General features: G+C 43.4%; 1 long non-coding RNA gene across 1 annotated transcript; it reads right to left on the bottom strand.

Moving 5' to 3' along the window:
- Positions 1–1,183: 1,183 nt before the first annotated feature.
- Positions 1,184–26,525, bottom strand: LOC116357484 (uncharacterized). The gene is made up of 2 exons (XR_004205490.1): positions 26,280–26,525; positions 1,184–1,714 (listed from the first exon to the last, which is right to left on the bottom strand). It is a non-coding gene; the product is annotated as an uncharacterized LOC116357484 (long non-coding RNA).

Here is a 26,525-nt window from a genome sequence, read left to right as displayed (position 1 = left end):
TGATCCATGGCCGAAGCCTCCAGTGAAGATCCGCAGTCCAGTCTACAGCGACGGTCCCCAGTCCGGAGCCTCCAGCGACGGTCCCCAGTCGAGAGCCTCCACCGAGGGCTCCCAGTCAGGAGCCTCCAGTGACGGTTCCCAGGCCGGAGCCTCAGGCGTAGATCCACGCACAAGAGGCGCCACCGAAGTGGGGGGAGCCTCAAGCGGAGCGGGGTCTGCGTCCTGTACCGGAGCCTCCACCGAGATGAAATGCCCACCCGGACCCTCCCCTATAGGTTCAGGTTTGCGGCCGGAGTCCGCACCTTCGGGGGGGACCTGAGTTTGTGGGATCTTGTTTTTGTACTGTTGCTTTCCAGCACTACAGAACTTGAAGTTCGTTTATCTTTTTTTTTTTGGTGTCATCAATAAAAGAAAGATGCACGCTCACAACGCTTTGCCTTGGTATCCATCTCTAAACGACCGTAACACTTTCCATATATTTGCAAGTAGATTTAAGTCAAAATAGTAACTCAGCGACTCAGGAACTTTCACTGCCTTTTTGATAAGCAACTCCAGTATAGATTTGGCCTTGTTTTTTTAGGTTATTGTCCTGCTTAAAGGTTAAATCATCTCAGTGTCTGGTGGCAAGCAAACTGAACCAGCTTTTCCTCTAGGATTTGGGCACTGTTTAGTTAACATTCTGTTTCTTTTTTATTCTGAAAAACTCCCCAGTCCTTAACAATTACAAGCATACCCATAACATGACACACCCACCAAATATATATATATATAGAGATAGTGGTACTCAATAATGTGTTGAATTGGATTTGTCCAAACATAACACTTTGTATTAAGGACAACATTTGCATTGCTTTACCACATTTTTTGCAGAATTAATTTAGTCCATTGTTGCAAACAGGAATATTTGTATTCTGTACAGGCCTCCTTCTTTTCACTCTGTCTATTAGGTTAGTATTGTGGAGTAACTGCAATGTTGTTGATCCATTCTCAGTTTTCTGCTATCATAGCCATTAAACTCTGTAACTATTTTAAAGTCACCATTGGCCTCATGGTGAAATCCCTGAGTGGTTTCCTTCCTCTCTGGCAACTGAGTTAAGAAGGACGCCTGTATCTTTGTAGTGACTGGGTGTAATGATACACCATCCAAAGTGTAATTAATAACCTCACCATGCTCAAAGGGATATTCAATGTCTGCTTTTTTTATTTTACACCCATCCACCAAAAGCTGCCCTTCTTTCTGAGGCATTGGACAACCTCCCTGGTCATTGTGGTTGAATCTGTGTTTGAAATTCCCTGCTCGATTGAGGGATCTTACAGATAATTGTATGTGTGGGGTACAGAGACGAGTTAGTCATAAAAAAAATCATGCTTATCACTATTATTGCACACAGTGAGTACACACAACTTATTATGTGACTTGTTGTGTAGAGACCGATGCTGGAGATGTGAAGCAGGTACAGGCGTAGCAGCCTGACGAGCCAGCTGGGCGTAAAAACCTGACAATTTGGCTGAGGTCTGACGTGGGATGGGCGCCTTCCGAGCCAATCGGGGCAAGAACCTCTCGAGCCAGCTAGGGCGTGACAGCCCGACGAGCTGGCTTAGGCACCCCCGGTTCCATCGGTGGCGGCCTCCGGACCCGACGTCACCACCAACCGGAACACCAGCACTCCCCAATGCTTCGTATGATGGCTTCAGCATTCTGTAGGGACCGACGCTGGAGATGAGAAGCAGGTACGGAGAGTCAACATTTATTCAGGAACAGATGGGTAACAAAACATCAGCACACAGGTAAATGACAGAGGTGATTGAGTCCAGGTGAGTCCAATAATCACTGATGCGCGTGACGGAGGGAAGGCAGGTGTGCGAAATGGTGGTGGCTGGAGTGCATAATGCTGGGAAGCCTGGCACCTTCGAGCACCAGGGAGGGGGAGTGAAATTTTACTCCTGAACTTATTTAGGCTTACCATAACAAAGAGGTTGATTACTTATTGACTCAAAACATTTCAGCTTTTAATTTGTAATGAATTATTTAAACATTTGTAAAACATTATTCCACTTTGACATTACAGAGTAATGTGTATAGGCCAATGACCAACAATTCTCAAAATAATCCATTTTAAATTTAGGCTGTAAAACAACAAAATGTGGAAAAGAATCAAGGGTGTGAATAGTTTCAGAAAGCACTGTATATATAACCTTGATATAAGATATAATGTCATGTATAACCTCGTCAGTCAGGGGCCAAGCTATAGGAGAGAGACATTGGACCCCCCCCAATAATGACATCAGCAGCTGTTGACCAATGGCCACGCTGGACCATCCCCCTCAGCATCCCCCAGCTGGGCTCATCGCTCACAGCCTGTGGCAAGTGGTAATCGCCCCGGCATATGGAAGACATACAGTTCACCATAAACCTCAATTTCTCATCTCTTCCCAGCCTCTCCTCCCACTGATGTAGTGCTGATTTCCTAATGGGGCCCCAGTCATTTGGACAGCAGTTTATACGCCATGTGTTCTGTTCACTTGGATCCTCATCAAAATGTCCCACCTTCAGATGGGATGAGGAGTGAGGAGACAGATAGTCAATCGCTGTACATCTATGGCCTGATTCTTTGTGTGAGTGTGTTTATTATGAATTGAGCGATGTAATGCATACATTGTATGTGTGTGTGAGCATGAGCGTGTGTTTGCATGTGATAAATGTTTGAATTAATCAACAATTTGATTTCTCAGTAACCATGAATCTAACACCCCGGCCACACCGCTCGGGTTGCAACATAAATGTAGAAATCTATATTATTAATTTATTGCACCCACACTGCTCGCACGCATCAGCGAGCGGCTGCGTTGCCAAGGGCTAAAATAGAAGTCAATTCTATTTGTGACGCAGATCGCGCTGCAAGTCCTGCCTCTCCCATCTCCTCATTGGTTTATAGAAGCAGATACCCACGTGCCATCTCGTCATTGGTTATACCCACGTGGGTGATTGAAAGACAAACTGTGTTGTTGGTCGTTGTGGTAATACTATGACAGTTTAGATGCCAATCACCATATAAGTTCAAAGAAGAAAAAGCCTGGAAGGAGGAGAGATGACTAGAAACGATTCGGTTGACCGTTTTATGTGTGGATTAATTGTTGGAGTAGAAGACCTTGTGCTTTTCAGGTAAAATAACAACTCAATGTTTATGTCACCGGACAGATTAGCAAGCTAGCTAAATAGGAAAAATTTGCTAGCAAGTGCAAGCTAGCTAGCTAAATTGCCATAAATGTTTAATTAATTTCGACCTGTCCCTAAATTAATGTAATTGGTTCAGAGTTTGTTTTGATATTTTCACCAGCGTGTCGTGATCGCAAAATGATGCACGCACGCAGCCGGTTTGGGTTCCGTGTTAGAAGAATCATGTTTTTAATTGAATATGCCAATAAGGTGGTAAAACATCTTGTAAGGTTGTAGTTTGTGACTCTTGCAGATCTCTGAGCGATGTTACATAGGGATTTAATCCAATTGCTCATAGACATATGATGACTTTGCAACACAATGCGATTCCCAGGAATAAATGATGCACTCTTTTCACACACACAGAGAGACAGAGACAGAGACAGAGAGAGAGAGATGCAGACATAGAAAGAGCGAGAAATACAGATGGAGACCTGCTGAGGGACTTGGGCCAGCCTTTTCCCCATAACCTGTGGCACACACAGAGAGGGGTTGTGTTTGGGGTGGTTACAGTTATGCTGCCTGGCAGCCGGACCATTTGGAGGGGCCCAGTTAGGTACAGGTAGGACACGGTTGTCTGAAGGGTGGATTTGTAATTTCCTGCCAAGCGGAGACGTGATTCTCCGTAGCCCTGCCTCTCCTCTCGCTGCTGGCAGCCTCCCCTCGGCTCTGTCTCTGATTTCCCCCCCAAATGAAACATGTATATTTTTCTTACTGCAGACAAAGGCAATAATTCCAAAAGGCAAATCAAAAGATCATGATCCAAGGTTTTTTTCTCTTTTCGCTCTGGCGGATTGTGGTTTGTTATAAAGCCCATGAAACATCTGAGAAGGCCCCTATTTCTAAATAAGCCCATGCGCACGCGCACGCACACACACACACACACACACACACACAGAGACAGAGAGACAGCGAGAGAGAGAGAGTTTCTCCAGGCTAGAGAAACTGGCCCTGAATGTCCCTGAGCTAGCACTACCAACTACCTCATACAGAGGATTTATAAAGTGTTTATATACAGTGCCTTCTGAGAGTATTCATACCCGTCGACTTCCACATTTTGTTGTGTAACAGTCTGAATTCAAAATGGATTCAATTGATTTTTTCCTCACCCTTCTACACACAATACCCCATAATGACAAAGTGAAAACTTGTTTTGAGAAATGTTATTTTGAAAATGAAATGCAGAACTATTGCATTTACATAACTATTCACACCCCTGAGTCAATACTTTGTAGAAGCACCTTACAGCTGTGAGTCTTTCTGGGTAAGTCTCTAAGAGCTTTCCACACCTGGATTGTGCAACATTTGCCATATTATTATTTTTAAAATTCTTCAAGATTTGTCAAATTGATTGTTGATCATTACTAGACAACCATTTCCTGGTCTTACCATACATTTTTAAATAGGTTCAAGTCAAAACTGTAGCTCGGACACTCAGAAACATTCACTGCCTTCTTGGTAAGGTGTAGATTTTGCCATGTGCTTACATATTGTCCTGCTGAAAGGTGAATTCACCTCCCTGTCTGGTGGAAAGCAGACTGAACCAGGTTTTTATCTAGGATTTTGCCTATGCTTAGCTCCATTCTGTTTATTTTTTTACCCTGAAAAACTCCAGTCCTTAACGATTACAAGCATACCCATAACATGATGCAGCCACCACTATGCTTGAAAATATGGACAGTGGTGCTCTGTAATGTGTTGCATTGGATTTGACCCAAACAGAACACATTCTATTCAGGACAAAAGTTAATTGCTTTGCCATTTTTTCCCCCAGTATTACTTTAGTGCCTTGTTGCAATCAGGATAGATTTTTTGGGAATATTTTTATTCTGTACAAGCTTCCTTCTTTTCACTCTGTCATTTAGGTTAATATTGTGGAGTAAGTGCAATGTTGTTGATCCATCCTCAGTTTTCTCCTATCCGCAGCCATTAAAAACTCTGTAACTGTTTTAAGTCACCATTGGCCTCATTGTGAAATTCCTAAGTGGTTTCCTTCCTTTCTGGCAACTAAGTTAGGAAGGATGTCTGCAACTTTGTAGTGACTGGGTGTATTGATTCACCATACAAATTGTAATGAATAACTTCACCGTTGCTTAAAGGGATATTCAATGTCTGCTTTTTATTTATATTTTTGCGAGGCAGTGGACAACCTCCCTGGTCCTTTGTGATTCAAACTGTTTGAAATTCACTGCTCGACTGAGGGACCTTACATAGTAGTCTTTCAAGAATCATGTTAAATACTATTATTGGACACAGTGAGTCCATGCAACTTATTATGTGATTTGTTAAGCAAATCTTTACTCCCAAATGTATTTATGCAAGCATAACAGAGCACAACAATAACACTTGGCTAATCTCTAGCACACAGCGGAGCACGACTGGACCTGTGTAGTGGCTGGCTGGGTCGCTCTGACCCATGAGCACAGAGCGGGGAGCCCTGGAAACCCACAACAAAGGGGTTGAATATGTTTTGACTCAAGACATTTCAGATTTTAATGTGTAATTAATTTGTAAAAACAGAATTCTACTTCAACATTTTGGGGTATGGTGTGTAGGCCAGTTTCAGAAAATCTCAATGTAATACATGTTCAATTTGGGCTGTAAAAACAAAATGTGGAAAAAGTAAATGAGTGTGAGTGAATACTTTCTGAAGGCACTGTAAAACGGTGTGCTGACCAGCGCTGGCCTAATTGAAAAGATCATCTTGAGTTTCATACTGCAGAACCTGTTTAAAGCGCAAGCCGATAACAGCTAGGTTCATTGCCATTATGCTTTACTAGAACTCTCTCTGAGTTCCCCTGAGAACATACCCGTGCTTGCTGCCAAAACGGATGCTGGCTGGATCACGACTATCTTCACTCCACCTTTTTTTTTTAAATGATCCTGTTTATTTGCTTACATAGTAACCCTCTTTGAGAGCACCGCAATGTTTTGTGAAAGCTAATATCGAGTAAATTCTCCGTGAAGTAGCCTGCCTTTCCCCAGGGCCGTTTAGCCTGATACCTGTGATTACTTGGCCTGAAAACAAACAGTAGTTGTAATTTGTCAGATGAGGAAGGTTTTGCTTGATTTCTTACAATGAAATAGAGGGCTAGCGTTGTGCCAAAAGCAATAGAAAACCCCCACAATTCTGATCTCAACACAACATTACCACAGCTTATAGCTCACAATGAGCCTGTAAGGGGAGAGACCACAGAGAGGTCAAAGGGAGGGGTTCTAGCCATGCACCATGCTAAGGAATCACTCCTCGATAGGACTAATGACTTACAGTACAGCAAGTGACAGTGATACATGTACTCTGGGTTACAGGCTCATGTCCACAACCATCTACTTAGGTGGACCACGGCGACCACCCTTTTCTCACTGAGCTAGATAATCATGTGGCTATTACATTTATTTACCTGTACTGGTACTTGAGAATTTAAGATAAAAACAATAGTTACCTGTATATCATCTGAAACTACAGATGTAGGATCTTCATTTGAGCCAGTTTGCTACAGCAGGAAAATTATCCTACAGTATCAGGAAATGTGAATTATTACGTGTATTATAGTTAATTCCATTTTTTTTGTAGGGGTTGATACATTTTTTGTTAAGTCATATTAAGTCTGAAATTTCAAAGTGGAAATTAGAAGAAGCCTTTAAAAAAAAAAACTAAAAAACACTACAAGTTTGCATCTCCTGAATTCTCAGCAACAAAAGTGTCATCAAATTAAGATCCTACATCTGGTAAGTCTGTTTCTCATAGAGGTTATACAAATAGGCTTTAATTAACCATGAAACAGGCTTGCATTTTATCTTTCAGTTTGTCTTCCCTCCTTTCTTTATCAGTTGTATTTATGTCCTCCCTGTCTGTTTCTCCCACATGAGAACATTTGCCAGGACAGATATGCCAATGTCAGTAAAGCCCTAACACTTGTAGTATTATCAAAACTCGTCTAATGGCCATCTAAGAGTGTGTTTGACAGAGCAAAAGAGAGAAGGAAAGAGAAAAATCCATCGGTTTGTTTATCTTTCCCTCCCTTCTTCCATGTGTAGGTTTGTCTGCTCTGTTTCACTCCAAGGAGAACAAGGGATATAGAGCTATCAACACCAAACCATGACAGTGTTTTAGCGGATTTTTCCCGCAGTTCCTTAGTCTGTTGCTTTGTGTGTGTTCGGGGGGTCCCGGTCCAACATCGCGGTGGGGGTGCAGGCTCGCCCCCTCCAACACCCCCAGCTGGCCTAATAAACAGGCGTGGGGAGGGAGGATGGATGATGGGAGGGCCGCTGATAGATATAGGGTAGTGGGACTAGGCGTGAAGTCCATCTGTACCTGTCAACACTCCTGTAAATCAGACTCTGCAAATAAACACATTGTCCCTCATAGTGAGTATACCACCACCACCACCAGCACCTCATCCACCAGCACCTCACCCACCCTCTCCTTCGATCTCATATTGCAACTCTGCTATCACTGGGTCAGTCAGGTCACAGAGCAAAGATCAGTGTGTGTGTGTGTAATGGGTGTCTTAGGAATGTTTGGAAGAATGTTTCTTTCCCTGTAAATTCAATATCCTCAGCAAAAATGTATATGCACAGATCAGTACATGGTGAGCCTTGCAACCATTTCAAAACGGGATGAATAATTTTGTTTTCACCAAGACTTTCATTTTCTGAGGAAATAAGTCTTTGTCTTGCGTTGTGCAGTCTTCTCTTAAACATTGCTGGATGGCTCCATGGTTCAAGATGACACATTGAAACATTTGATACATTTCAGCGAAATAATCCAAGACTGAATCAATGTACAGAGAGAAATGTCCCAAAAACTGGAATACTTGACAACTGACAGAGACCCGGGGATGAAAATCTAATTTCATGCACTTTACATTGAAAAGGAATCTAAAATGAATCGAAATGAATAGATCTCTTTTCACTTTTCCTTGTGTCTTTAAACCGAGGTTCAACGAAGAATAAACAACAAAAACATAAGTATCTCATTTCCCTTTTGAATGGGTGGAGAGAGGGGGGAAGAGTTGTGGTCTGACTCCTGAATGACATCATGTGTCCTGATGACTTTAGCATGCCTCGGCGGGCCCCAACGGGCTCGTTGGACTGCTCCGACCGACCGTGGGTACCAGTGGCGAACCGTGGCTTTTGGACCTAGGCCTTCAGTGGGGAATAAAATCTTCCGCCACGTTGTACCAAACTCAGAAATCAAGAAAAATAACATAGCATCACTTAATGCTGACTCAAACAGGCCTGAGCTGCGCTTTGGACTGTCACTCCCACAGAGACAGCACACACATGGATAATGCTACCAGCAACAATAACCCCGCTACTTACACAACCTATGGTAGCCTAACGCCATCACTATTACACTATTACCAAAAGAGACAACAGTGACACATCAAAGGATGTGAGTGTGACTGGCTCGTGATACTGAAAGGACCGGGACACTCCATGTAACCCATGATTCTGGAAAGAGATGTTCGACAAGCAGGTTACCTACAAGTGGGTACAGGGGAGGGGAGGAGTGGGGGTAAGGATAAGCAGACCGTGAGGAACGGTTTGACACACTCCCAGACTTGACAAGGACTTGCTCCAGCCCTCCATCCCTATCAGTCTCTCAGCGATGGAGGGAGAGGTGGAATGGTCGAAGCAATGGAGGATGGAGGAACAGATTCATGGAAGTCACAAATCTGTGGAATGTGGTAGCAAAGGAGCGGTCTGAATTGCTGTAAGTGCCAGAGCAGAGCATTGTCACAGGACGGGAGGGAGAGAAAGCGAGGATAGGAGAAGATATGAATGCGGCCAGAAGAGGACAGAAAAAGAGAGAGACAGATGAACGTGGCGCAAATAAAATCTGGAAATATCTGTAGAATGTCATTGGAGTGATATGCGCTCTCGGGCCAAGACAAACTGAACATAAAACCACTCAGAATGGACAGTGACACGCTATTCTTCATAGACTCACTAAAAAGGGGGCCCGTGGCCAAAAGCCCCTACCATAGTCATAAAATATCAAACAAGAGTCTCTCTCTGGTGGAGCGGGCCAATTGTGTAATCAGAGAAACTTGCAAATGGTCTGTTGACAGTTCATCATCGCTTCGAGCCGTGCGGGCTTCCATAAAATGATGCAGTCCTTTGCGAAGTGATACAATCAAATAATTAAACCATTCCATATGTTTATGATGGTACGTACTAGCTCATACTTTGTATGAAGCTCCCCAATGCTCTATTCTTGTGGTTAGTCCCATCAAATCCAGTTTGAAGTTGATATCTACTGTACAAGGTGGCTGTATTTTGCTGTTTGTAATGGGTATGAGGAAATGCAGAGTCAAGGAGCCATCTCACTAGAGATGATGGTCGAGTTCAAGTCCATGACACTTCCACTTCTCTACACCAGCCTTTCTCAAAGTGGGTCGCAGACCTGTTAATGGTGCCAGAGTACATTTATCATTATTTCATTAATGACTGTAATTGATTTTGGCCAAGTGCAACTGCACTCTCTGTTCAGTGCGCTCTCTGCTTAGCAACGGTGTCTCTGCTCAGTTTGGCAGCTGCGCGAGTGTGTGGTAGATCTGAGTGCTTCAAGGTTTACCAGATCTTTTTTTTTCTTTTTCGTTTTCATGAAGATTACTACGTGACCCACACGCTGCAGTGCTGTTGTTCAGCAGTAGATGATGCGCTGTCAGCCACTGGCTTGTAATTCCCACTCGCCATCACTCACCGCTGTCATCGAATGGACTCAAGCTAGCCACAAGTTCTGACTGAGTTCAATTGTCATGAAACACAAATAGTTTGAGTTTCTCTCTCTTGGTTTAATACTAACTTTGAGAAAAAACGAGGAGTGCCCACAATGTGTTTTGTGCAGGGACGTGCTTAGTAATGGGTCTCTCAAAACGAACAAATGAAAACGACACGTCTTGACCAAACATCCACAGCATGATGGTAAACCCAGAGAATTCTTTCAGGACAGGGCAGAAAGCTTCAGAAAACAGTGCTTCAGGAAACAGGGCTTCAGAAAACAGTGCTTCAGGAAACAGGGCTTCAGGAAACAGGGCTTCAGGAAACAGGGCTTCAGGAAACAGGGCTTCAGGAAACAGTGCTTCAGGAAACAGGGCTTCAGAAAACAGTGCTTCAGAAAACAGGGCTTCGACAGTAAATCCGCTAGCAAGGCATTGTTGTCATTTTATAACAGGTGATGTTAAGCAGAAATGAGGGAGTACCATCTCTCATAGTAGTGGATGTTGCTGTGTCACATCCGGCTGTGATTGGGAGTCCCATAGGGCGGCGCACAATTGGCCTAGCATCGTCTGGGTTTGGCTGTTGTAGGGCGTCATTGTAAATAAGAATTTGTTCTTATTAACTGACCTGCCTAGTTAAATAAAGGCTAAATAAATAACTAATAAAAAGGTGTGAGTTTCTCTTTCAAAAAATCCCCTTGAACACAGCCAATAGCTAGCTAGCAACCCTAAGTAACAGTACAGAAACTGTTGCTGTTGAAATACAAGCAATAATTTATTTTTTATTCTGAACTGGAATACACTGATTGACGCAAGATGCCTTTTGAGGCTGAGAAACTGACTCAGAAAGCAGTAGATGTTCTGATCCAGTTTGGCACCACATACCTGCGCAAGTCAGGGTTCTCAACTGTCAACAACTGAGCCCAGAATAGACCTGCTTGCTGAAAACTTCAACCAGTCACACACCTATCATTAGGACTGTGTGTGAACAATCAGTTTATTCCAGTTCAGAATAAAAATGATTTATTGTATTTTAACAGCAACAGTTCCAACCTAGACACATATGTAAGAGTGTTTGTAATGGGGGAAAAAACAAACATGTATAGCTATTTATATGGGTATTTCATTTAATTGTTATTTGTCTATGTTGCATTTGTTAATGGGCATAAGGGCAATGAAATGTACCGATATGTACGTATAGTTGCATGTTTTTGTAAGCTTTGGTCCCAGCATTTCTAATTTGGGTCCCAGGCTGAAAAAGTTTAAGAACCCCTCCTCTACACTCTTAGAAAGCAAAGTGCTACCTAGAACCTAAAAAGGAATCTTCGGCTGTCCCAATTGGAGAATAGCCATTGTAGGTTCCAGGTAGAAGCCTTTTTGGATTCTATGACATACATCTGATTTAATTCAGCATCCATACAATACATCGCTCTTTATCCACTGAGACTATTTTTTAGTTCTTTAATAGCAAACATATTGTCACACTGAACTACCAAGGGCATTTTAGAACCCTCCTCACGACCACTAGTGGGTATGGAAAAATACTTTACCACCAATCAGTGACCAGGCTGGGCTTCTGAGGTGGATTCCAGGCTCCTCCCATTCACACCCCCACAGAACTACCCGATCCAAAGCATGACCTCACAGGGATAGATCACCCCCACAAGAAAAACAACTCACGGGTGGGAGCTGCAAAACTGAGAGATGGATGGAGGCGAGACCGAAACACCACCAAGAGTAGTGTTATGAGGGGATATTTGGAACGGACTGCAAAATGACAGTAAATTATAGATTTTATAGGTCGGGTTTGTTGATAAAACACTACTGAATATCTTGTAAACGTTCTAGATGTTAGTGTCTCCATAGAGACCAAAACATGTGAACTTGCAAACGTTTTTGCCTGCAGTTGGTAAAGAGCCACAAGAGAGAACCGATACAGAGGTGAGGGGGGGAATAGTTTTACTGTAGCACATCCTAGACTTCTACAAGCTCCCACGGGTTGGATTTCACGCTTGTTCCGAACGATGCTTCAACTCTCATTGCAGTCCTCCGTGGCCACCAACCAACCAACAACTAACTCAACAATATCATCCAGTCAGAGTCAGAGCAAAGGCTCCTGGGATACCTGTCCAGAGGCCTAGCTGTCATGTCCCCCTCCCACTGTCTCCACCAGTCCTATAAACCCAACTGTAAAGGTTAGTAAGGCATGACAGTGGCCACCTCATTGCCTGTTGTAGGAGTTCCCTCCCTCCTTCTTTCCTTCCTTCCTCTGTGCAGTCCGATGAAGCTTCAGGCCCAAACCTTATTGGACTTAAAGTTCTGTAAGTTCAGAGGGTCATCCATTTGTTTTGCGGCTCCTGTAGACCATCCAAGACAAACAGAGGAGTCCGGGGCTTGACATCGGGCACGGTCGTGGCGAGAAGACGCCTGGCGTGTTATTTTAGCGTCCACTTCACTTGTGTTTATGGCAGTATTTAGGGTATGTGGTTATGCATGCGTTCATAGAATAGCGGAGGGATGGCGGTAGTACGGTGAGAGGCGGTGACATGTTTATGGATACGAATGGCACTATGCTCTCTATATGAACAGTAGCCTACAGTGGAAAAACGTACATAGATGTTCGCCACAGAGCGTAATGTACTTCAAAACAACATGGGGAGATTTAGGGAGAAACAGTTTCTGAACCCATATCGTTTTTTGATGCGTCACCAAAGACAGAAGAAATGATGCATATTGATCGCATTTCCCCCGAAAAGAATGGCCATGATGCCAGTCGAGCTTCATCCAAGGGCTCAACTCCAAGCTGATAGCCAACAGATCCGACATGAGTTATTTCTACATAGTGAGCTCTGCCAAGAGATGTGTACTTCCGTGATGTACACTGGAGATTTGGGGAAGCAGAAACATCTGAATTCAACAAGCTGTCATCATCACTGGTCTTTTGGGAGTTGAGGGGAGAGTGACACTAGGCCCCCTGGACATTTGATCCTTCTCCAAAGATTATAAAGAACCCAGCTGTCCATACCTGTCAAATGACATCTAGCTACTGCATTAGCATGCCATCCAAACTTGGCCACACGGGTCAGTGGATGCTGGTGGGAGAAGCTATAGGAGGACAGGCTCATTGTATTGGCTGGAAAGGAATACATGGAATGTTATCAAACATGTGGAAACCACATGTCTGAGTCATTTCCATTTTTTCCAATCCAGCCATTTCAATGAGCCCACCCTCCTAAAGCTCCTCCCACCAGCCTTCTCCGATACGGGTACAGTATTACAACTTAGAACTAATAGATAGAGGTAAAAGGATTCCATGATGATACATGCAAACAACCAAGGAGTCCAAGTCATTTAAACGTGGAAATGTGGGTAGAATTTGGTTGTGACAACGATCAGTGAGATTTCAACCTTTATCCACCCACACAGACTGACATACGTTTGTTGTATTCCCAATCTGTTATCACTGTTTTCAACCATCTGAAAGCGCAACCAAATTCCAATGAAAAAATGATGTCAGATTTCTGCTTTAGTTGTCATCTAAATGTGTTACTACAGCGCTTTCAACCATTTAAAACAGGAATGGGGAACTTTGATGAGGTGGGGGCCACAAAAAAAACCTGAATTCATCATGAGGGGCCACAGTTGCTCGCGGGTCTGCGTACCTACATCCATACCTGCAATTCTACAAATTTTGCCTTAGGGTGAAGAGATATGCAGAGAAATGCAGTTTTTAATATATCTGAGTGAGACTAACAAAATCAATCAAAATTGCCCCTTGTGTAGTCTACTATTCTAACTCGTAACATCCCCAACAATACATTTATTATTACTATTTTATTTTTGGGGTCCTTCAAAAACGGGGGCGCGGGCTGCCAGTTGCACATCAATGAACTAAAAGCACAATAAAGTTCAAATGTGAATATAATGTCAAATATGTTTTATGTATAAAACAAATTAATGTGTTATCATTGTGCTTCATCTAAAAGCAGAACCTGTCATGCCCTGACCTTAGAGAGCCTTTTTATTTCTCTATTTGGTTAGGGTGGGGTGTGATTTGGGTGGGCATTCTAGTTTTTCTATTTCTTTGTTGGCCGGGTATGGTTCCCAATCAGAGGCAGCTGTCTATCGTTGTCTCTGATTGGGGATCAGACTTAGGCAGCCTTTTTTCTCACCTTAGTTTGTGGGATCTTGTTTGTGTGTAGTTGCTTTCTGCACTGCATGTAGCGTTATGTTCGTTTTGTATTTAGTTGTTTTTTGGTGTCATTTAAATAAAAAAATAGATGTATGCCTACCACGCTGCACCTTGGTCTAATCCAGGCCCTGCAGTGCCTAGCTCCACTCCTATTCCCCAGGCGCTCTCTTTTGACGACTTCTGTAACCGTAATAGCCTGGGTTTCATGCATGTTAACATTAGAAGCCTCCTCCCTAAGTTTGTTCTATTCACTGCTTTAGCACACTCTGCCAACCCGGATGTTCTAGCTGTGTCTGAATCCTGGCTTAGGAAGACCACCAAAAACTCAGACATTTTAATTCCAAACTACAACATTTTCAGACAAGATAGAACTGCCAAAGGGGGCGGTGTTGCAATCTACTGCAAAGATAGCCTGCAGAGTTCTGTCCTACTATCCAGGTCTGTACCCAAACAATTTGAACTTCTACTTTTAAAAATCCACCTCTCTAAAAACAAGTCTCTCACCGTTGCCGCCTGCTATAGACCACCCTCTGCCCCCAGCTGTGCTCTGGACACCATATGTGAACTGATTGCCCCCCATCTATCTTCAGAGTTCGTGCTGCTAGGCGACCTAAACTGGAACATGCTTAACACCCCAGCCATCCTACAATCTAAACTTGATGCCCTCAATCTCACACAAATAATCAATGAACCTACCAGGTACCTCCCCAAAACCTTAAACACGGGCACCCTCATAGATATCATCCTAACCAACTTCCCCTCTAAATACACCTCTGCTGTCTTCAACCAAGATCTCAGCGATCACTGCCTCATTGCCTGCATCCGTAACGGGTCAGCGGTCAAACGACCTCCACTCATCACTGTAAAACGCTCCCTGAAACACTTCTGCGAGCAGGCCTTTCTAATCGACCTGGCCGGGGTATCCTGGAAGGATATTGATCTCATCCCGTCAGTAGAGGATGCCTGGATATTTTTTTTAAATGCCTTCCTAACAATCTTAAATAAACATGCCCCATTTAAGAAATTTAGAACCAGGAACAGATATAGCCCTTGGTTCTCCCCAGACCTGACTGCCCTTAACCAACACAAAAACATCCTATGGCGTTCTGCATTAGCATCGAACAGCCCCCGTGATATGCAGCTGTTCAGGGAAGCTAGAAATCATTATACACAGGCAGTTAGAAAAGCCAAGGCTAGCTTTTTCAAGCAGAAATTTGCTTCCTGCAACACTAACTCAAAAAAGTTCTGGGACACTGTAAAGTCCATGGAGAATAAGAACACCTCCTCCCAGCTGCCCACTGCACTGAAGATAGGAAACACTGTCACCACTGATAAATCCACCATAATTGAGAATTTCAATAAGCATTTTTCTACGGCTGGCCATGCTTTCCACCTGGCTACTCCTACCCCGGACAACAGCACTGCACCCCCAACAGCAACTCGCCCAAGCCTTCCCCATTTCTCCTTCTCCCAAATCCATTCAGCTGATGTTCTGAAAGAGCTGCAAAATCTGGACCCCTACAAATCAGCCGGGCTAGACAATCTGGACCCTTTCTTCCTAAAATTATCTGCCGAAATTGTTGCCACCCCTATTACTAGCCTGTTCAACCTCTCTTTCGTGTCGTCTGAGATTCCCAAAGATTGGAAAGCAGCTGCGGTCATCCCCCTCTTCAAAGGGGGGGACACTCTTGACCCAAACTGCTACAGACCTATATCTATCCTACCGTGCCTTTCTAAGGTCTTCGAAAGCCAAGTCAACAAACAGATTACCGACCATTTCGAATCTCACCATACCTTCTCTGCTATGCAATCCGGTTTCAGAGCTGGTCATGGGTGCACCTCAGCCACGCTCAAGGTCCTAAACGATATCTTAACCGCCATCGATAAGAAACATTACTGTGCAGCCGTATTCATTGATCTGGCCAAGGCTTTCGACTCTGTCAATCACCATATCCTCATCGGCAGACTCGACAGCCTTGGTTTCTCAAATGATTGCCTCGCCTGGTTCACCAACTACTTCTCTGATAGAGTTCAGTGTGTCAAATCGGAGGGTCTGCTGTCCGGACCTCTGGCAGTCTCTATGGGGGTGCCACAGGGTTCAATTCTTGGACCGACTCTCTTCTCTGTATACATCAATGAGGTCGCTCTTGCTGCTGGTGAGTCCCTGATCCACCTCTACGCAGACGACACCATTCTGTATACTTCCGGCCCTTCTTTGGACACTGTGTTAACAACCCTCCAGGCAAGCTTCAATGCCATACAACTCTCCTTCCATGGCCTCCAATTGCTCTTAAATACAAGTAAAACTAAATGCATGCTCTTCAACCGATCGCTACCTGCACCTACCCGCCTGTCCAACATCACTACTCTGGACGGCTCTGACTTAGAATACGTGGACAACTACAAATACTTAGGTGTCTGGTTAGACTGTAAACTCTCCTTCCAGACCCATATCAAACATCTCCAATCCAAAGTTAAATCTAGAATTGGCTTCCTATTTCGCAACAAAGCATCCTTCACTCATGCTGCCAAACATACCCTTGTAAAACTGACCATCCTACCAATCCTCGACTTTGGCGATGTCATTTACAAAATAGCCTCCAAAACCCTACTCAACAAATTGGATGCAGTCTATCACAGTGCAATCCGTTTTATCACCAAAGCCCCATATACTACCCACCATTGCGACCTGTACGCTCTCGTTGGCTGGCCCTCGCTTCATACTCGTCGCCAAACCCACTGGCTCCATGTCATCTACAAGACCCTGCTTGGTAAAGTCCCCCCTTATCTCAGCTCGCTGGTCACCATAGCATCTCCCACCTGTAGCACACGCTCCAGCAGGTATATCTCTCTAGTCACCCCCAAAACCAATTCTTTCTTTGGCCGCCTCTCCTTCCAGTTCTCTGCTGCCAATGACTGGAACGAACTACAAAAATCTCTGAAACTGGAAACACTTATCTCCCTCACTAGCTTTAAGCACCAACTGTCAGAGCAGCTCACAGATTACTGCACCTGTACATAGCCCACCTATAATTTAGCCCAAACAACTACCTCTTTCCCAACTGTATTTAATTTTAATTTATTTATTTATTTTGCTCCTTTGCACCCCATTATTTTTTATTTCTACTTTGCACATTCTTCCATTGCAAAACTACCATTCCAGTATTTTACTTGCTATATTGTATTTACTTTGCCATCATGGCCTTTTTTGCCTTTACCTCCCTTCTCACCTCACATTGTATATAGACTTGTTTATACTGCATTATTGACTGTATGTTTGTTTTTACTCCATGTGTAACTCTGTGTCGTTTTATCTGTCGAACTGCTTTGCTTTATCTTGGCCAGGTCGCAATTGTAAATGAGAACTTGTTCTCAACTTGCCTACCTGGTTAAATAAAGGTAAAATAAAATAAAATAAAAAAATCAATCTCTAAATGATCGTGACAGAACCAAATGACCTGGATTGCAGTTGAGTTCACTTTAAAATTACATAGTGCAAGTGATCAATGCTGTTCAAGATTCTGCACAGATTATTGTAGCAGACATGTGACCTTTATATATATATATTATTATTTCACCTTTTTTTAACCAGGTAGGCCAGTTGAGAACATGTTCTCATTTACAACTGAGACCTGGCCAAGATAAAGCAAAGCAGTGCGCCAAAAACAACAGAGTTACATATAAACAAACGTACAGTCAATAACACAATAGAAAAATTTATGTACAGTGTGTGCAATCAGTTGAACAGCATGCATTTAGTTTTACTAGCATTTAAAAGCAGTTGGAGGCCACAGAAGGAGTGTTGTATGGCATTGAAGCTCGTTTGGAGGTTTGTTAACACGAAGAGCCAGATGTATACAGAATAGTGTCGTAAGTAGAGGTGGATCAGAGAATCCCCAGCAGCAAGAGCAACATCATTGATATATAGAGAGAAAAGAGTCGGGCCGAGAATTGTACCCTGTGACACCCCCACAGAGACTGCCAGAGGTCTGGACAACAGGCCCTCCGATTTGACACACTGAACTCTATCTGAGAAGTAGTTGGTGAACCAGGCGAGGCAGTCATTTGAGAAACCAAGGCTGTTGAGTCTGCCAATAAGATTGTGGTGATTGACAGTCGAAAGCCTTGGCCAGGTCGATGAAGACGGCTGCCTCAGTACTGTCTTTTATCGATGGCGGTTATGATATAATTTAGGACCTTGAGCGTGGCTGAGGTGCACCCATGACCAGCTCAGAAACCAGATTGCATTGTGGAGAAGGCATGGTGGGATTCGAAATGGTCGGTGACCTGTTTGTTCACTTGGCTTTCGAAGATTTTAGAAAGACAGGGCAGGATATAGGTCTGGAACAGTTTGGGTCTAGAGTGTCTCCCCCTTTGAAGAGAGGGATGACCACGGTAGCGTTCCAATCTTTAGGGATCTCAGACTCTACGAAAGAGAGGTTGAACAGGCTAGTAATAGGGGTTGCAACAATTTTGGTGGAAAAGTTTAGAAAGAGAGGGTCCAGATTGTTTAGCCCAGCTGATTTGTAGGGATCCAGATTTCAGAACATCAACTGTCTGGATTTGGGTGAAGAAGAAGTGGGTGGGGAGGGGGCAAGTTGCTGCAGGAGGTGCATAGCTGTAGGCCATAGGGGAAGCCAGATGGAAAGCATGGCCATCCGTAGAAAAATGCTTATTGAAATTATCGATTATCGTAGATTTATCGGCGGTGACAGTGTTTCCTAGCCTCAGTGCAGTGGGCAGCTGGGAGGAGGTCCTCTTATTATGCATGGACTTTACAGTGTCTCAAAACATTTTTAAATCAGTGCTTCAGGATGCAAATTTCTGTTTGAAAAAGCTAGCCTTAGCTTTCCTAAATGACTGTGTATATTGGTTCCTGACTTCCCTGAAAAGGTGCATGTCGTGGGGGCTATTCGATGCTAAAGCAGAACACCACAGGATGTTTTTGTGCTGGTCAAGGGCAGTCTAGTCTGGGGTGAACTTGTGTGCTGACGGGTTGAGGTTAATATCATTCTAGGATACACGTGCCAGGATGATTAGAAAGGCCTGCTCGCTGAAGTGTTTATGGGAGCGTTTGACAGTGATGAGGGGTGGTCGTTTGACCACGGACCCATTACGGACGCAGGCAATGAGGCAGTGATCGCTGTGATCCTGGTTGAAGATGGCAGAGGTGTTTTAACGGGATGCCCATGGTTACAGATTTAGGGTTGTACCTGGTAGGTTCCTTGATAATTTGTGTATTGAGGGCATCTAGCTTAGATTGTAGGACGGCCGGGGTGTTAAGCATATCCCAGTTTAGGTCACCTAACAGTATGAACTCTGAAGATAGGTGGGGGGGGGGGGCAATCAATTCACATATGGTGTCCAGGGCACAGCTGGGGGCTGAGGGTGATTTATAAAGAGCGGCAATAGTGAGAGACTTGTTTCTGGAAAGGTGGATTTTAAGATATTTTAAAAGCTCAATTTTTTTGGGCACAGACCTGGATAGTATGACAGAACTCTGCAAGCTATCTTTGCAGTAGATTGCAACTCTGCCCCCTTTGGCAGTTCTATCTGGTCAGAAAATATTGTAGTAGGGGATGGAAATTTCAGGATTTTTGGTGGCCTTCCTAAACCAGGATTTAGACACAGCTATGACATCAGGGTTGGCCGAGTGTGCTAAAGCAGTGAATAAAACAAACTTAGGGATGAGGCTTCTGATGTTAACATGCATGAAACCAAGGCTTTTACGATTATTGAAGTCAACCAATGAGAGTGCAAAAGTCAACAAAAATAGGCATTGTAGCCCAAGAATTAGCTGGTGGACCTCTTTGGCATGCCGGGAGATGGTCCTAGCTCGAGGTTAGCTCAAGTCTAACTGGTGCTTGCTTCAGGACAGAGACGTTTGCTAGGAGTAGCCACTTGGATCCGTTTTAAAAGTTCAGATTTTGCAATAGGAATCCGGAGAAAAAGCAGTCCGATATGCTCTGGGTTGATATTGCGCTGTGCAGACTGGCAGGTATTGACCGAGCTGAAGCTGGCTGGTGGCCGAGTTAAAGGTGAAGACCGCTAGCAGTGGCTAACTGACTACTAGCTAGTTAGCTGGCTAGCTGCTGATGGGGGTTCCGGTTCTAAAGTATAAAAATAGCAGATCCGTACCAGATTGGGTGAGGCGGGTTGCAGGAGAGTATATTCAGTCTGTAGATGGAAAGTGAGATTAAAATGTATACGAAATATATACAAAACAAAACGAGGAAACTATATTTACACGGGACAAAACACACGTCCAATTGCTACTGCTTCATCTTGGAATGATGAAAGGCAACCAAATATCATTTAAAGAATAGGACTAAATCAAATCAAACTTTATTTAAAGTCCATTTAAAGTTTGAATTTCATTTAGTTGTATTCTTTAACTTAGAATTTTGATTGAGATGGAGACGTGAATCCAACATATCAATTATTAATTTGTAAACAAACTGGAATTAAAGCCAGACACTGTCTGGCACTATCCAAGCATCTCCTTCAAATGTTGATATTCGGTTGCCTTGACAACCAAAAACAATTCAATATCCATTTTGTCTACAAATGAATAATTGAAATGTTGGATTCACATCTCTGTCGCAACTAAAAATATAAGGTAGCCCTTTCCTGCAGTCAAATTACCTAGTTACCTCATGGGATTTCATGGATAAATATGATTTATTAAATGCCGTATGACAGTATGTCAAAGGGTTTTGTTATACTTCGGTCTTCTGTGATGTATAAAAAGTGTAATAATGTGATGCAAACTCAAAACCGAATACATTTCAACTCTATATCTGACATGGTACAGGTGTCTTCTTTTTTTGTAATCCCATAACCATGTGTGTGAGGTGTGTACTTTTGTTTCAGAGTAGATTTGTTTAAGACTACCAAGAACTCTGTGCGACTCTGATTTAGCCACTGCAGTAAAAGGTTAGAACGAAATCAAACTGGATTTGATCCTATTCTTTAACATAGATTTTTGAAGACACCATTTTAAATCAACCAAAGCTTGAAACTCCAGGCCTATGTGTTGTCTATTTTGTTATATAGCAAATGTTATATATTTTTCTTATTTTCTATGACGACCAGTGGGTTAACTGCCTTGTTCAGGGGCAGAACAACAGATTTGTACCTTGTCAGCTCAGGGATTTTAACTTGCAACCTTTCGGTTACTAGTCCAACACTCTAACCACTAGGCTACCCTGCCGCCTCATTGATGATACATGACTTATAAAGTATTGTTACATTTCATTTTCTCTGTTAAACATACCCTTTGGAATGATTTGGATAGCAGTGAATCTATTTAGCTATTAAGAGGTGTCTTAATAACCCTTCACATAATAGCACATTGGTAATACTCCGTGATAAATATTGAAGTTAAGCAGGGCTGGCCTTAGTTAAAATGGGAGACCATATGGATACCATACTCTCCAGTAGGAGATGCTGCTCAGCTTGTTTTCCTTCTGATAGTGGATATAAATTTAAAGATCTGATATAGTTTCAAAGGCACGAATTCAACATATTTTATACAAGGCGTGTTTGTCCGTGTTGAAAATTGGTAAACATGATGACATAATCATGTGGTAAAGAAATGTTACCTTCAAAACAACAGTTGACTTTTTGCACATCCAATGTATTTTCCCTGTAGATCCCACATCACAATACGTTGACAAATTACGTTTGTTGAAACAATGTTGATTCAAACAGTGTGTGCCCAGTGAGATGTTGCCAGTTGATGAGGAAAATGCATCCAGAAATGAATAAGAAAAATGAGGCCCCCGGCGCTGAGTTGACCTTTCCGAATTTCTGGTCATGGTTTTGTGCTTTCCTTGTCCGCCTCTTTGTTTACAGAGTGATTTAGAGTGATTGGAGAATCCATTGAACAGCAGGGGATCTGGGACCGAGGCTGTTGCTTTTAGGATGAGTTTAATGGGCCCTCGAGAACTCCTGGTAGGGATGGAAGGTTTGGAGCAAGAGGTGGGCGGTCACTCCCCCCCCCTCTTGCTCCCCATTTCTCCTCTTTCGTCTCACTTATCTCTCACTCTAAACCAAGGCCCAGAAGTTAGCTTTCGTTGGGAGTAGCAGTATTATCCCCCTGTGACCTCACTTCCATATTGGCAGCACTGTCTCAAGAGTAGTCAAGTTGCCCAACCCAATAGGAAAGTGACAGAATGTTTTCAATAGCAGCATGGGACACTGAGGTCAGATATGCTTGATTGGAGCTCTTTCCTCCAATCCCAACCTTTTGAGGTTTGGCAATGACCAGCGACAGATCATGCCATTGGGTGATATAGGTCTCTTTTTTAGGTGGGCGCCATGTTTCACAGCCTTCTCTGCCAATCTTGTGAGAGAGTATTTAGTTTGACTGTTTGTGTACGCTAAGACTTTCACGAGCAGATCACAGACATTACCAATGTTATTCAAAACCCAACACACTTATCATTAGTATCACAAGTCTGTGAAAGCTGTTGAAGTTGGCAGTTTGAGGCTATTTTTCATAGTGTTTCATTTACATCACACGGGTGGGAAAGAGGGAGAGAGCTTCGAAAATTGTGGCAAAGCTGCAACACTATTTGGCCAGAGTTGTGTGTTATAATTTTGTTTCAAGATATATTTTTCATACATTCATCTTTTCAATACATTCTCTCTAAACACACTATCATCACATATGTGGCTTGTAGAGACTCAGTTGAAAGGATTTGAATGTATTACGTGAGCCTGTGAATTTAGTACTGTGGGTCAGTATACCAGTACTTTAGATGTTGTTTTATGAGGCATTATAAGAATCTTGGAAGAATGTATTTTTTTAGCCTGCAACGGGGTGAGGCTCCGATTGCGAGATGAGCACCAACAGACTACACAAACTATCAACACCACACTGCCTAGCATCACATCATCGACAATTCATGTGTTACCACCTCCAACATTCCTCCATGTTACCACCTCCATATGTTACCACCTCCATAACCAGAACTAACTACTGTTGCTGTCCCCAGTCCATCTGACCGTGCTGCTGCTCCAGTTTCAACTGTTCTGCCTTATTATTATACGACCATGCTGGTCATTTATGAACATTTGAACATCTTGGCCATGTTCTGTTATAATCTCCACCCGGCACAGCCAGAAGAGGACTGGCCACCCCACATAGCCTGGTTCCTCTCTAGGTTTCTTCCTAGGTTTTGGCCTTTCTAGGGAGTTTTTCCTAGCCACCGTGCTTCTACACCTGCATTGCTTGCTGTTTGGGGTTTTAGGCTGGGTTTCTGTACAGCACTTTGAGATATCAGCTGATGTATGAAGGGCTATATAAATAAATTTGATTTGATTTTGATTTGAACTAGCCTGGTTATTAAACCAGACTGAAATCTCTGCTCATCATTGTTCCACTTGTTGAGTGCAACATTCAGTTTGTTTTAACCAGACTACTCCAGAGCTTGTCTTCTGAAAAACAGCATCAAAGAAAAAAACGGGCTAATCAGATGAAGGCATCGTCTAGGACATACTGTCATCTGTGGACTGAGCGTTCATCACGTGGTCAGGGTCCTGAGCGTGGGTTTTCTCTCTACTCCGATCCACCCGTCTACTTCACTTGGTGAAATTCCCAAGAGCACTGGCAGAGCAAGTGAAATTCCTCCTTTCTCGGACATCTGCTTCAGTTTTCCTTGGCAAATGAGAGCTGGCTGGACATTCCGCCATTGTTTTTTCTTTGTTCAGCTCTTCAGAGAGAAAATAAATATATTACAAACACTGTCTACCCGGCTAATAGCTGCCTGAGTAAAATAACCTAACCTCCTCCCCATCTTAAGGAAACAGCACAGTAAAACACATTTGAGTTTTATTAAAAGATTCAAATCTTTCGACAATTACTAATATAGTCATTATAAACTTTCTACTTGCTTCATATCATTCTAACAATAACATTCTTAGTCTGGCAAATAAAAAAGTAGGAAGACAAAAAAAACTAGTTGGATGGAAGCTCAAGAGTACCGCCTTCGTTAAACATCTTAAAATCTGTTGTTACAGAAACGCACCACCCCTGCCTGCTGTTACTAAAACACGGCGTTCTTCCCTGTCTGTTATTCCAATCGCAGCCAAACTATTAAAACAATCACATTGAGGCAATCATTTCTCAATTTGTCACAGCGAGGCTGAGGTTTGTTCAGACCCTTGCTTCGTCGGGGCAACACAGTACAGTAAAGCAACACTGCTGCTGCGAGAGACACTGGCTGAGCTGGAGGAACATCCTCTAACTCATACAGTAGGGGCAAAGACAGGGAGGTTTACTGAAGTGAGATGAATTCTATGTCTATTGTGTGTGCGCCTGCGTGTGTGTGTGTATTTGAGTGCCTGTTCCATGTCAATATACTGTATGTGAGGAGATGGCTGCATGGATTCCATTGGTCAGAGGAATTCCTTCGGTTATTTTCTGAATGCTGATTGGAAGGTAGTATTTCAGTAAAAAGTCATACTTCAACTGGAATATTCAATTCAACTGTAATACTGGTGTTTTAGGTGTTGCATGAAATTATGGCAGCAATAAGGAGCTCAGGGACTTACTGGTGAGGTGACCTGTGTTTCACCTTGGAACAGAAGCCAATGTGCACGTTCGTTTGGTAGCAATACTCCAACTCACCCACATTCCAGCTCACAAAAATCCAGCTTCACCTCAATTAGTGGGGAATCTGGTGGCCGCAGCCATCATTACTCTGGTATTAGAGTCCAGCAGCACCCCATAGACCGGCCCAAGACAGCACCCTGCAGCAATTTGTCCGTAATGAGACAAGACCATATTGTATGCCTGGAGCATGGGGCTTACCAATCAAATGGACTATTAGTAGTGGGTAACCCAATATGGAAGAGCACAGTTCATACTGAGGAGGATAGGGTACATAGTGTGTGTGTGTGTGTCCTCCAGCTGAATGCCCATTCAGCTCAATTATAAACCCAGCTCAGCAAACTGTCTTTATTTTTCTTGTAAAAATCTATCCCCTGAAAAATGAATACATACTGTAAATTTAACAGGTTTGTTTGGATGACACCTAACACACTACGGAAAGCCAGCCACCTGTGTCTATCTAACTGTGATGTACAACTGTGTAAAGTTGGAGGTGGTCAGGAAATCCTCTACCATCTTTTGACCTCTGCCAGTCTTCTCTACTACAGCTTGCAGCCTATGGAAAAGTCTCCCTCCTCTCCTCTTCGTGATCGTCTGCCGTTATGATGTGCATCTGCCAGAAGGAAGGCTGGTTATAGGCCCTGCCGGAGCAGTATACTTTACGCTGTGAGAACCTACAGCTGCCCAGACACCAGGTTAACGCTGGGGGATGTGATTTAAATATAAATCCTGTGTTTCGGCCAGCGCCTCATCTCTCTCTTTCGCCCCCATCGCTCTCGCTTTCTCCATCTCGGCCCCTCTCTCTCTCCCTCCATCTCCCACATTCTCTCTCTCCATCTCTCTCCCTCCATCTCTCTCCCTCCTTCCTCTTTTGATATTTCTGACTCCCAACCAATCTTACCTCTAACTTCCCAGCCCCCATCTTTTTTTACTTGGCCCGGTGGCCATTGTAAATTCTCAAGGACCCAAGTCTGCCGGCTCTTGTCTTGGCTACCTTCATGAAAGAGAGGGAGAATAAGCTGTCCCAGATCACAGATCACATAAAGCCGTCCTTTGGCTTTTCTTAAAATGCACGTCGACCCCCCTTTTTTACAGGCTCCCCTCTCGTCTTACACGCTGACCTGTGGACTCGGAGAGGGAAGCAGGGGATGACATTAGGCCTAATGATGCCCCTCTGTCCCAGTAAAACGAATAGGGCTTAATAGAGACAGAGCACATAATAAACTCACATAGAGTTCCATGTACAGAACACAGCCACCCGAGAGTGTCAAAGGGTTTCAGACTATGAGGGTGTTGTGAAATTCACCAAGGTAATGGGTTTTCCGGTTCATTCCATTATTATCACCTACAATCGATCTCTGGGATTATTGCTCTGTTGGCCTGTTCAAGTATTGATGATGTAACATTTTCTAACCAATTGGGGGATATTTTCTAAAGTAGAATAAGTCAGATTAGAGAGACGAGAAAGAGTTTCTTTCTAGCTTTGTTGGTTACATTCAGTTGTTAAGGACGAGTGTTACTTACCAACTTCTCACAGCCATTTCCTCTAATGGAGGAGAATTGGAGATTTGCGCATTTCCATAACTAGCCTGATGGGGGGACTATAGCTCCACTTAAGGACCACCTCCACTCCACAGCAATAAATCTTCGGGAGGGAAGTGTGTCTTAGCACGTCCAGCACAGGAAAGGGAGAATTAGAACAAGTAATTAAAACGTATTGACAACATATGTGCTCCACCCCTCTCTGCTGCTCTCTGAGTGTGAGTGAAG

The sequence above is a fragment of the Oncorhynchus kisutch genome, linkage group LG25 (assembly GCF_002021735.2).
Source record: "Oncorhynchus kisutch isolate 150728-3 linkage group LG25, Okis_V2, whole genome shotgun sequence".
Lineage (NCBI taxonomy): Eukaryota > Metazoa > Chordata > Actinopteri > Salmoniformes > Salmonidae > Oncorhynchus > Oncorhynchus kisutch.
The sequence above is the reverse complement of the archived record's forward strand: the minus strand, read 5'-3'. Positions and strand labels throughout refer to the sequence as shown.